This window comes from Xiphophorus maculatus, chromosome 7, assembly GCF_002775205.1.
Source record: "Xiphophorus maculatus strain JP 163 A chromosome 7, X_maculatus-5.0-male, whole genome shotgun sequence".
Lineage (NCBI taxonomy): Eukaryota > Metazoa > Chordata > Actinopteri > Cyprinodontiformes > Poeciliidae > Xiphophorus > Xiphophorus maculatus.
Window position 1 is genome coordinate 5,427,009 of NC_036449.1, and position 9,902 is coordinate 5,436,910.

The following is a 9,902-nucleotide window of genomic DNA, read 5'->3' on the forward strand; positions in this document are numbered from 1 at the left end:
AAGCAGATTTATCATCTCAAATGATCCAAATCTGATATCTGAATAAAACCAAAGCAGTGATGGCAAAAAAAGCTTTTATTGAAATTTCTTACAACTTAATGTTATTTCACTCTATGATCAGCTTAATAACTTTCCATGCTTTCACAAATCAAGTGAAAGTTACACAAAAGACTAAACAGAATACAAAAACCTCCAAAATACACCATGACATCATAATTAATAAAAATAACATGACACTGCGAAATATATACAAAAAATTTAATATCTTCCTCATGCTTTCACAAATCAAGTGAAAGTTACACACAAAATGAAACCGAATACAATAAGTCCAAAAATACATGTATTATATTACATCATAATACAAAGAAATAACCTGACACTGCAAAATATTTGACATTCTTTAATATCTTCCTCCTGCTTCCTGTCTTGTAAATAAACACCATGATTTTCACACTGTTGTGAGACTTTTCTTTAGCATTGTGATGACTGTGAAATATAAATTTAATCTTTAAATGTACACATTTGTTCAATTTTTACTCTTCAGAAACCAACAAAATGTGTGTTTTTGCACTGAGCAGGAGCCACAATGATCTTCTGTAATTCCATCAGATTATGCAGCATATCTTCTTCATTCCAAACATTACATACACATTATTACATAAAAACATGCTACCATGACTTTTTTTTAACAATATTAGTTTCTGGACAGAGGAAATGAGCTGAACACATTCTTCAACAGGTTCAGTCCAGGAACAAGCTCATCATCTTCCTCTCCTGTCTGCAGCCAAACAGATTTCTCGTCCTCCTCTGACCCACAGCTTTCCTGTCAAACCTCAGATGTTCCATCTTCCACCTCAGTCATGGACTCTTCTGCTTCCACAAGTTTGTCTTTAACCACATCAGGAGACGCTGCTGCTCCCTTTGCCTCCACCTCCAACTTTTCTGTATCTAGAAGTCAGGTGAAGAAGCAGCCGGAGAGACTGAACAGGAACGAGGCTGCAGGTCCAGATGCTGTCAGTCCCAGATTCCCTCTGTGGGATTCTGCAGCATCTCTTCAACCTTTGCCTGACCCAAGAGGAGGTTCCGTTGTTGTGGAAGACATCCTGTCTGGTTCCGGTACCGAAGAAAAGTCACCCATCAGTCATAATGACTGTAGACCTGTTGCCCTGACGTCCCACATCATGAAGGTCCTGGAGAGACTCCTGGTGGCCCACTTGAGTAAGCAGACGATCACATATCAGGACCCCCTGCAGTTTGCTTATCGCCGTGGAGTTGGAGTTGATCAGACACCTGCTTCAACAAACCCACTGTCATCTGGACAAAGCAGGCAGCACAGTGAGGATCAGGGTCTTTGGTTCCCAGGTACATTGAACACAATTCAGCCTGATCTGCTCTGTTAGAAACTCCAGAAGACACAGGTGGAGGCCTCAACAATCACCTGCATCTGTGACAACCTGACAAACAGACCACAGTTAGTGAGACTGAAGGACTGTGTGTCTAACCAGGTGGTCAACAACATGGGAACACCACAGGGCACTGTACTCTCACCATTCATTTTCACTCTCTACTGTTCAGACTTCCAGCACAAGTCCGACTTCTGTCATCTACAGAAATACTCAGACGACTCTGCAGTTGTTGTGTATCAGAGGAAGACAAGAGGCTGAGTACAGAGATCTGGTGGATCACTTTGTGGCCTGGTGAGGGAACAATCATCTAATCTTGACTGTAAACAAAACAAAGGAGATGGTTGTTGATTTCAGGAGAAACAGGAAACCCTATTTCCATCATGGGAGAAGATGTGGAGGTGGTTCAGGAATATAAACACCTCGGTGTTCATCTGGAACACAGACTGGACTGGAGACGCAACAGAAGGCAGGAACCACATGGACAAGCCGTCTACAAAAAGAGACAGAGCAGACTGCACTTCTCCAGGAAGCTAAGATCCTTCAAGGTTTGCAGCAAGTTGCTGCAGATCTTTAAGTCTGCTGCTGAGAGTGTCATCTCTTCTGCTATCATCTGTTGTTGCAGCAGCATCAGAGCCAGGAACCTCAAAAGGCTCAACAATCTGATAAAGAAGGCTGGATTGGTTCTGGTTCTGTTCTGGAGATGACTGTGGAACCTCTGGAGATGACGCAAAGAAAGATTCTTCATAAGAGTCAAGAAAGCTATGGACGACTCTGACCGTCCTCTTCATGAGTCTGTATGGGGAAAACAGAGTATCATCAGTCAGAGGCTTCTTCAGGTTTGCTGCAACACAGACAGCTACAAAAGATCTTTCCTGCTGACAGCAATCAGTCATCTGCAATAACTCTTTGAAGAATCTGAATTAATGAGCTACAACTACATTTCATTTCCCTTTGGGATCAATAAAGTCAAAGCATGTTTGGGTAATTCTTGCACACTACTCAAAGTTTGATAGAAAAAAATATTGAACAATTGGAAGTTATGGTGGAAACATTTTTGTGGTTTCAATGAAATGAAACAAAAAATGTAAAAAGATAATGAAGTTTCTCTTTTCCTGTGCAGTTTCACCTGTTTGCAGCTCGTTTTGCTGTTTGCTGCGCGTTTGCAGTTGTCGGCCACAGTTTCTGATCAAGTCATTATCTCCTCAACCTTCACCATCATCTGTTACAACCAGTAGATGGACGAAGTAACCTGCTGTAAGTGTTGGTCAACTCATGCTTGGTTTGTTATTGAAGGACCTGCTTCACATGGTCCTTCTTTATTCTGTGTCCTCAGGTGTCCCGCTGTTGCATCAGGAAACTTCATCTTGGGATTTCCAGCAGGATTTTCTGAGTCCCTTCAGTCCTCTGTGTCTTCTCTCTCCTGATTGGTCCAGTGCTGCTGGTGATGCTGGAGAATCATCACATAATAATACACACATTCCTTAAGCTCTGTCTAAATAACAGATGATTAAAGTGAATTCCTGATCAAGTCATCATGTCCTCACCTTTTCCACAATCTGTTACAACCAGTAGATCAGCAGTTGGAGCAGGTCGTCTTCTTTAATTGTTGGTCAACTCAAGTTGAGGTACATGAGTTGACGGAGAAATGAAATAAAGAGAAAACATAACAGGGTTAAAAAAACAGAGAATATAAATCTGCAGAAAAAAGAAAAGGTTTGAAATCTGATCTCAATTTCATCCATATTTAAAATTGCTAGCCAGGTAAAAATAGGTTTTTTACTGTTTTTTTGTTAACTGGGTTCTCTTATCTTCCTCTGTCTGACTGGTGGTGTTGAAGGTGGAGGTTTACAGGCTGACGAGATCCAACCTGGAATGATCAGAGAATCAGAGATCTGCCACCAGCATGATGTGAAGGTAGAATGCAAAAACTTACAAGCAGTGTGAAAAACAAGGGATCCAGAAGGCAGGAACCACATGGACAACGATGAAAGGAACCAGCGATGAGCAGCTAAAACCTGAAAGATTAAAAACTGGGAGACTGGATTAGTAGACGAACAGGACAGAATAATTTACTATATTGGAAAGCAGCGTGTAAGGAAGCACCACTATTACACCCTGAAACAGGACGGAGTTGAGAGGAAAACACAAAGACGAAGAAAAGCCCCGGTGCAAGGCGCTACCTAAGGCTTCCTCAGTCCTGCCAGAAACCTTAACATCTAAAATACTAAATTTAGCAGCGGAACAAAGAAAAGCCCCGGTGCAAGGCGCTACCGAAGGCTTCCACAGTCTTCCTAGAAACCCAATGGCTTTAATAAAAAACATGAGAGAAATGATGATGTCCTAATATGACTTCCCAAATAGGTCTTCAGTTTTTACAGATCCCAATCTAATCAGAGTCACTTGACAAGACGTAGTGAGGTCTAAAAAACACGTGTCTGGAACTCTCTCTTGCTGTAATTCCGCTAGATGTTGAAGGTATTGCTTCCTCTACTGTGTCCTCTTCACAGAAAAAGAAGTCAGGGTATGACAAAGTTGAATCTTCAAAGTATATTGATGGTGAAGGACTGAAAACGAGGGGTGACAGAATGGGATCCTCATATGGCGACATTGGTGAGAGACTGAAAACACTGGGTGGCAAAATGGTATCTTCAAAGTGCGTTGGTGTTGAGGGACTGAGGACGGGGGATGACAAAATTGGATCTTCAAAGTAAGTCGGCGTTGAAGGACTGAGGACGGGGAATGACAAAATAGGATCTTCAAAGTGCGTCGGTGTTGAAGGACTGAGGACGGGGGATGACAAAATAGAATCTTGAAAGTGCGTCGGTGTTGAGGGACTGAGGACGGGGGATGACAAAATAGAATCTTCAAAGTGCGTCGGCGTTGAAGGACTGAGGACGGGGAATGACAAAATAGGATCTTCAAAGTGCGTCGGTGTTGAAGGACTGAGGACGGGGGATGACAAAATAGAATCTTCAAAGTGCGTCGGCGTTGAAGGACTGAGGACGGGGGATGACAAAATAGGATCTTCATATGACGACATTGGTGAGAGACTGAAAACACTGGGTGACAAAATGGGATCTTCAAAGTGCGTCGGTGTTGAGGGACTGAGGACGGGGGATGACAAAATAGAATCTTCAAAGTGCGTCGGTGTTGAAGCACTGAAAACGAGGGGTGACAGAATGGGATCCTCATATGGCGACATTGGTGAGAGACTGAAAACACTGGGTGACAAAATGGGATCTTCAAAGTGCGTCGGTGTTGAGGGACTGAGGACGGGGGATGACAAAATAGAATCTTCAAAGTGCGTCGGTGTTGAAGGACTGAGGACGGGGGATGACAAAATAGGATCTTCATATGACGACATTGGTGAGAGACTGAAAACACTGGGTGACAAAATGGGATCTTCAAAGTGCGTCGGTGTAGAGGGAATGAGGACGGGGGATGACAAAATAGGATCTTCATATGACGACATTGGTGAGAGACTGATAACACTGGGTGACAAAATGGGATCCTCATTTGGCGACATTGGTGAGAGACTGATAACACTGGGTGACAAAATGGGATCCTCATTTGGCGACATTGGTGAGAGACTGAAAACACTGGGTGACAAAATGGGATCTTCAAAGTGAGTCAGCGTTGAGGGACTGAGGACGGGGGATGACAAAATAGGATCCTTACATGGCGACATTGGTAAGAGACTGAAAACACTGGGTGGCAAAATGGGATCTTCAAAGTGCGTCAGTGTTGAGGGACTGAGGACGGGGGATGACAAAATAGGATCTTCAAAGTGAGTCAGCGTTGAGGGACTGAGGACGGGGGATGACAAAATAGGATCCTTACATGGCGACATTGGTGAGAGACTGAAAACACTGGGTGGCAAAATGGGATCTTCAAAGTGCGTCGGCATTGAAGGACTGAGGACGGGGGATGACAAAATAGGATCCTCATATGGCGACATTGATGAGAGACTGATAACACTGGGTGACAAAATAGGATCCTCATATGGCGACATTGATGAGAGACTGATAACACTGGGTGACAAAATAGGATCCTCATATGGCGACATTGTTGAGAGACTGATAACACTGGGTGACAAAATGGGATCCTCATTTGGCGACATTGTTGAGAGACTGATAACACTGGGTGACAAAATGGGATCCTCATTTGGCGACATTGGTGAGAGACTGATAACACTGGGTGACAAAATGGGATCCTCATTTGGCGACATTGGTGAGAGACTGATAACACTGGATGACAAAATGGGATCTTCAAAGTGCGCCGGTGTTGAGGGACTGAGGACAGGTGGTAACTCAATGGGATCGTCATATTCCGTCTTTTGGTACGGAAAGGACAGGACACTATACTTGGTCCTCTTGGCTGGGGGCTCCTCTTCAGCATCACTCTTCTTTGTCCTCTTTCCGTTTATGCCAGTCACAGATGTCACATGAGCCGTGTCCTCTTCCAAACCTACCTGATGATGTTGCAAGGTACCGATAGGTCTGGACTTCTCTGGACGCAAAATGGGCTCTTCCTGTTTGTCAAGTCCAGATGGGAATTCAACTGAAATACAAGGAGCCATGTCTTCTTGGGGCTTCTGAGCCACCCCTAATTTAATGTTTGGTCGAAGGACCTGGACAACCCGAAATCGGGATCTAAAGTCATCCTGGTCTCCATTACCTACCTCGTCTTCACTGGAGCTGTCAGTAGAGCTACCACTGGAGCTGGTAATATTGCTATCAGTGGAGCTGGTAGAACAGTCCACAGACTGCGGAGGTGAACTATACTTCAACTCCTCTCCGTGGTCTTCAGAAACCATGTCGGCTTCATTTAACCACAACTTACCGTGTTCCTCACCATTATCTGGACGTCCCTCCAACGTTGGGGATCCATCTGCTGGAAGCGCCATGGTATGGGCTGTGAAGAAAAAAACAAAGCCAAAAAAGCTATAAATCTGTATCTTGAAAAAATCACAAAAGTCCAAAGCAATGTTTAGAGGGAACACTGAAATACCAACAATACAATAACTCAGCTTTGTGAATGTGTTTGTTTTTTTGAATATATTTAATTAGCAATATTAATGCTATGCCAGATGTGATTATACAACAAGAACGGGAATTAAGAGATAAAATAAATAAAGCTTATCTTTAGTCACACAAAAAACAGCAAAAAACACAATTTTACATAAAAACCAGAACAAACTCTAAAACTCAGTGATCAAACACGTATAAACCATCAGCACTCAGACAAACAAACTTGCAGCTTCATCTTGGTACCAATCAATCATTAAACACAATAAATCAAATTTAGATTTATTGGTAATTCATCCCTAGCCATAAACTCTTAAAATAAAATAAAACCCTGCAACAAAATGGATTCACTAAAAGTAATTTTCTCAAACTAAAGTCAAATGTTTTCCAATCACCACTATTAATATTGCTGACTCTTTCTGAAAATGTAATCAGCGTGAAAATATATTACAGCTCCAAACATGCAAAGGACCAACACAGCATTTCGTAAACAACTAATTATTCAAAACTCCTCTTTCTTAGAAAAAGCAAACTAAGCAATAATGGTTTAGTAAATATTAACTAAACTACTTAGAAATAATACAGGACAAATATGTATCTAAAAACTTTTCTAATATTCAAGTATTAAGGTTTTATTTCAAGCAACGTATCCAAGGAGACCAAATGTGTTATTGAGGCATTTTTTGAAACCTGGACCAGACACTGACTACTTATTCCAAAGATCTGAATAAAACAAAACGGATCTTCTAAAACCAGAAATAACTTTTTAAACCACATAAACAACGTCAAACCCCTGCAATCCCTCCAAGATTTTAACTAACAAATGAATCACAACTGGACCAACTGAAACTGAGATGATTGTTTTTCTAATGAATTTTAACATTCACTGTTAACATTCAAGTGACTTCTGAAAATGATACGTCACTAAAATGCAATGGAACAAAAGGCTGTTTTTCTAGTCTTGAGTAATTACAATAAACTAAATAATTTAGTTACTTTGTGAAATCAACAGGCACACATTGATTGTTCTTTAATGACTTTTTATAACAATAAACTGTGTGTTGTTATTTAATCAATGTATCCATGGAGACTACATAGAACACATTTTTCACAAGGCTGCGTTGAAGTCATTTTAAATAATGTCACCAATGTATCCATGGAAACTAAATATGTTTGTCTAGGCATTTATCAAAAAGAAAAAAAGGGCAAAGAACCATCCAGTTTACCAAGAATTGGAATCCAAAGTTATCAAAGATAATTTTCACAAATAAATCATTATTTTGTTTGTGAAAATTAGCTTTGATTGATGATCACTACGACTATACACGATTCATTGCCTATTAATGGTCTATCATTAAAGAACACACACACTTACAATGCTTATTACTGGGGCGACAGTGGTAGGAGTTTGCCCTGCAATGGTCCGCCTCTGTCGTTGTGTCCTTGAGCAAGACACTTCTCTCACCTTTAGCTGGAGTTTATTGCTGGCACCATACAACATCTGTGGCTACAATCCATTAGCTTATAAACATCAGTGTGTGAACGCGTACATGAATGGAAATTTTATGTAAAGCTTCCTAACAAACCGTTAGTCTTATGTCATTACCATGGAAACCAAGTATGTTTGTCAGGGCATTTAAAAAAAAACAAACCACATCAACATATCCCTATCTTGAAAAAATAATGAAACTAAACAATTAAAATATAGGTTATTATAAGGGTAAACACTATTTTTTAAAATGTTTTTTAAAAAAATATTAAATATTTAAGGCATTTTATTTGGCGTGTCCATGGAAACTGAGTGTTTACCACGGCATTTTTCAAAAAATAACGGTCAAAAAACAAGCTAATTTTTTATTAATTTGAAGTTAATTGAACTAATTTGACAATAATTCAGTAAAATGCATATATTTCTTAAATTATTACACCACAGTTTAACATTCCCGACATTTCCAGCGAAATTCAGTAAAGAAAAAGGCTCATTAGTTAACTAGTTAGTTAGATCTATGCTAGCAAAGAATGCTACTCGTCTTTTTTTCTACAGCAGTCAGTATTTCTTTAAAACACACACGAACGCAAAAATAAACTAAACAAGTCACTAATATCTTAGTAATAACTTGCTTTCGTTTATTAAAAATAGTAGAAGAATGATTTGAACCTTCCAGCTGGTCACCCTGCTGCTTCTTCTCCCGGTCAGGAAACGTCTTTCGCAGGTTTGGTATCCACGGGTTTCTTCAGCAAGTGCGAATTTCAGCAAGTTCTTCTTCAGCAAGTTTTGCGCAGCAGATTCTCGACAAGCTCAAACCTTCCGAGGCTGTAAAGGCTCCTTCAGGCGTCTCTGTCAAAAGTCCCGTAGCAAAGGGGAAAGAACTCAGAAGGTCGGCGTCATTTATAGGCTCGAGGACGCTAACGTCGTTGCCATGACTTCCACTGACGAACGCACGCGCTGGTGCGTGAGAGAAATTGGACTACAAATAACGCAGATAACACAAGTATCGCGTTGTCTTGTTCATCACTCCGTATGCTGCCACCTACTGGCCAACCGCTCCTCGACCCAAATATTAATGCAGGGAACCCTTTCCACATTTATGCTAGTTCTTCCAGAAGCAAAAAAAAAATATAGTAATGTTCAGATAATTATTTGCAGTCATTCTAAGACACGAACTATCACATTATAAATCCAGAGGTGGTCCAATCGGTGGACATTGTTACCCGATGCATTACTGAATAATACAAAGCCAACATTTTCTCCAGGATAAATTTTAATTTATATTTCAAGTCTTAATTTGAGATAATAATCTGAAAAAACCCCAATATAATAGCTTGAAAATATTTATAAATATATTAAATCTTGCTTTAACTCATAAGGTTCTTCATAAAGATGCTAATAACCAGATCCTCCATGGTAATGAATACGTCTAGGCTGGCTTACACCTTTTTTCTTTCTTTCTTCGTTTCATTTAAGCATTTTTACTTGCACATCTAAAACAATTTTACGGCGTCATGTTTCTTTCACATATGAATCCACTCGTGTTCAAGTTGGTTAATTTAATTTATACATACATTTTGCACACCAGGACATTAAAAGTATTTTTTGTTTTACAATTTCAGTTCATACATGAATGTAAAAAAAAAAAAAAAAGTCAATATTACAACATGTATCCATGAATACTGCGATCATGGTCTTTCAACATTAGCACAAAACTTGGGGAAAAAAGACAAAAGAGGATAAGAAGATACCAAAAATATGTATATCTGTATAAATATAAATCTTAAGAGTAACAAGATTGTATCAAACACAAAGGAGAGAAAAAAAACTTTAGAGTAAAAAATACAAACTGAAGGTTTATAAAAGCCTTAAGGAAATGAGAGAACAAAGTCAGTTGAAGATTGTCAGTCGTAACTCTAACACACACATCCAGGAAAGCACGACACACACTTGGTGGCATTCGCTCATTCTGAAGCCGTC

At 40.0% G+C, this 9,902-nt stretch overlaps 1 long non-coding RNA gene across 2 annotated transcripts; it reads right to left on the reverse strand.

The window, feature by feature from the left end:
- Positions 1–319: 319 nt before the first annotated feature.
- On the reverse strand, positions 320–2,976 carry LOC111609278. Of its 2 annotated transcripts, XR_002753037.1 has the most exons (5): positions 2,951–2,976; positions 2,703–2,853; positions 2,533–2,625; positions 1,826–2,198; positions 320–1,723 (listed from the first exon to the last, which is right to left on the reverse strand). It is a non-coding gene; the product is annotated as an uncharacterized LOC111609278 (long non-coding RNA). The 2 variants fall into 2 exon arrangements; XR_002753036.1 differs by having other exon boundaries at positions 2,533–2,853.
- Positions 2,977–9,902: the final 6,926 nt, after the last annotated feature.